General features: G+C 37.7%; 1 pseudogene; it reads left to right on the top strand.

Moving 5' to 3' along the window:
• The first annotated feature begins 512 nt into the window (after nucleotides 1–512).
• On the top strand, nucleotides 513–612 carry LOC113307200 (annotated as a pseudogene).
• Nucleotides 613–3,593: the final 2,981 nt, after the last annotated feature.

The raw sequence follows: 3,593 nt of genomic DNA, 5'->3' as shown, positions 1-3,593 counted from the left end.
GGATTCTTAGTATAGCCAAAACCTGGGGGAGCATTAGAATTACTAAACTGACCTTGACTTTGGCCCTTAGACCACGAAAGGTTCGGATGGTTTCTCCAACCAGGATTATAGGTTTCTGAATATGGGTCAATCTTTTGACGGTTATCAAATCTAGTGTTATTATAAAGAGCATTGGCTGCTCTTCAATATTCTGGCCTTCCCAAAAAGGCTCCACTCTACCACTAGTCTGGCCCACTTCTAAGGCTTCTAACCTTTTTGCTATAGCAGCAATTTTGGCATCTGATTCATAGCCTCCTTCTACCCTATTAACGTTTCCTCTACTTAAAAGAATTGTTTTCTGGGGTGCCCTACTATTTTCCCATTGCTGGGTTTTTTCGGCGATTTCATTAAAAAATTCCATCGCCGCATCAACAGTTTGGTTTTCAAATCCACCAGTGCATAGAGACTCAACCATGGTCGTTGTGGAATAATCTAAACCCTCATAAAGGATCTGAACTAGCCTAACCTTTTCTAAACCATGATGAGGACACTGGGATAATAAATCATTGAACCTTTCCAAATACCTATATAAAGATTCTCCCTCTTGTTGTGAAAATGTGCATATTTGCGTCCTAATAGACGATGTTTTGTGCCTAGGGAAAAACTTATTGAAAAAGGCAGATGTAAGTTGTTCATATGTCTCAATTGACTCGGAGTCCAAACTATACAGCCACGACTTGGCCTTATCTTTCAGGGAAAATGGGAATAACCTAAGTTTCAAAGCATCATCATCTAAGCCTCTAATTCTTAGAGTACTACAAATTTCCTCAAAATCCCTAACATGGTAATAAGGGTTTTCATTTTCTTTCCCTAAAAAGATTGGGAGCATCTGTAAGGTCCCAGGTTTCAGTTCATAGGGTGCCTCCGTTTCAGCTAACTTAATACACGAAGGACGAGTAGTCCTAGTTGGATTCAACAAAGCTTTCAAAGTTGCCATTTCTGGCGCTATCGGAGCAACAGGATTCTCTCCTCAGTCAAAGGACGTTCAAAAGACTCTTCAAAAGTCGGACTTTCTAGATTAAGGTAATCGAGACGCTTCGAACTACTAGGTTTCTCTTTAACAAATCTACCTAGTGCGTCTCTTTTACGTTCAGGCATACAATAGAATTTTCTAAATTGGAAGGGTAAGCAAACACAGATCAAGGCCGACTCAACCAAATCAAACCTATTGATTTCTAGCAAACAAAAAGCATGATGGCTCCACTTAGATTGTTTCTAGACCAGCTTCTAATCCTTCGAACGGGAATTCGTTACAATTTAAGCAAACCCCTCTGGAATCAATCCGAGTTAACGTAAGTTGAATAGAGGCGAGGGAAGCTCGGTGGAGCTTTGATACCCAAGGCCTCACCGGTATTACAAGGCGGCGCAGTCACGCATTCAACTTACAGAAACCGTCAAGAACTTCGAAGTATGCTTAAAAGAGTAACCAATATTTTTCGAATGACTTTCCTGTTAAGCTCGTTACCCTATCGGTCTCGTTCTAGTCAAAATTTTAGGCTTAGGTTCGCGTAGGTTACGTGTTCCTAAAGCGGGCAAGAAGAGAACGGTGATGAAATCCGAACCCTTATCTTGTATGGCCAGGCCTTGCCCTTTACTAGAAAAATAAATGTCCGTATTCAGTCCTCAACATATATGCATACGAAGGAGTCCAGTAACTCGCTGACAGGGGATTCGCGAGTGTTTAGAATCTTACCTCCCGTTTCCAGACGGGGGATGAATCGGTTGTAGTCGACTCGGGCCACTGACTCCGATGTCTAGTGTACGAACCCAAGGTGCAGAGACAATATCGTAATTGTCCTCCTTCTCTGCAAACAGTTTATATTTAAAGTACCCTTCCGTAGGGTAATAAAAAAATAATGTCCCAAAGTCCAAAAGTCCAAAAGTCCAAAAATAAAGAAAAATTACAAAAATAATAAACCCTAATACAGTTTTTTTTTAAAAAAAATAAACAAACCCTAAACTAAAATTGTCTAAAATAAAATTGTCTTCTTTTCTGTTCTTTTTGCTTTAATCTTTAGCTCCAAGTCTTTATGAAATCACCAAACTCTTGGCTCAATTTTCTTTATGATCCAGAACCTGTAGACACAAGATAACCCAAAAACATAAAAAAGACAAAAAAAAAAAAATAATAAAAATAAATAAATCTAAAACCCTAAAAACAAGTCCGCGTCGGCGGCGCCAAAAATTGATGTGATTTGTAGATAGTGGTAAAAGTGGTTCGATTCTCAGACTTGTGAAGGATAATTAGACTTAAATTCTAATATAAAATAGAAAACTCACTAAAAATTATAGCAAACTCAATCAAAGTTGATATCAATATTAAAAGAACACTGAGGCTAAGATTCCACTATTTTCCAAGTTCAAGTGATTTAATCCAATCTTTATTCATGCAATATTCTTGTTCAATTTGATTCTTACTATTGCAACAAGTAGATTTTCAAAAGCAATAATTGTAAATACCAAGCATGAAGCATCAAGAGTCTATAAACTAAGCATACTCCATCAAAATAGATCACAATCACTCAAATAAAAATCATATTCAATAATAGTCCAAGGAAAATAATCATAATAATAATTGCAATAAATATAATTAAATAGATTGTACCGCTTTTTGTTGGAAAAATAGCTTCCTCTATCGCTTCAACAATGGGGTTTAGCTCCTCATATCAAAAACAGGTTCAAAATAATAAATCATGGCTCAAAAGGTGGTTTTATTGAAAAGAATTATAAAACAGCAGATCTGCAACGGTGTATAGATGTTACAGAAGTCATCGTTACAGTTGGTGTTGCAATACTGAAGATATACGTTATTAATTAACTGTTCCAGGATCAGAAATTTAAGACCCTAGAATACGACTGCCCTGCACAGCTTAATGTTCTTCAGCTGTTAAACAACGACATTGTTCTGCGACTGTTTACCGTGCGTCAATGTTCTTCGCGTTCTTGAGCTGTGCAGCAACAGCAGAAACAAAAACAGAGTTTGGTAAAACTCTGATTTCTTCTTCTCTGGCTCTACTCAGGTCCCCAAACTCTCGACACCCCTTCTATATTACCCAAACCATCTATTTATATCAAAAATACCGATTAAATATCTCCCAAATCTTCCAAAATCTCTTTCCTTCTCTTCACGGCAAAGTTGCGGCAATTTCTTGTTTTAGAATTTTTACGCGTTTCTAAGCTTTCCTTTTTATTCTAAACTCTTCCTTAGATAGATACAAATCTTTGGGAAGGTTTACAGCACTTTAATCTCTCTAAAATTCCCTAAAACAGGTCACACACGTGACTTTCCATATTTTCTGTTGTGATAAAAATCCGTCGATTGAGCCCAGTCTAATCGATTTCAACACCCATATCAGATTCCTAGACCCATAAGGAGTCTATCCTATGAAAATCAGAAGTTTAATCGACCTCAAACTCCTTCAAATCAAGAACCCTAAATCTGCCAGAACTGTATCTACTTTCCCGCCTTTTGAATTTCAAATGTAGAAGATGGTCGCCCCTATCCATAGTAGGGGTGCGATTAGAAGCTGCCTGGAAATGGGATGTCCCTTAGT

Source organism: Papaver somniferum, chromosome 8, assembly GCF_003573695.1.
Source record: "Papaver somniferum cultivar HN1 chromosome 8, ASM357369v1, whole genome shotgun sequence".
Taxonomy (NCBI): domain Eukaryota; kingdom Viridiplantae; phylum Streptophyta; class Magnoliopsida; order Ranunculales; family Papaveraceae; genus Papaver; species Papaver somniferum.
The sequence above is the reverse complement of the archived record's forward strand: the minus strand, read 5'-3'. Positions and strand labels throughout refer to the sequence as shown.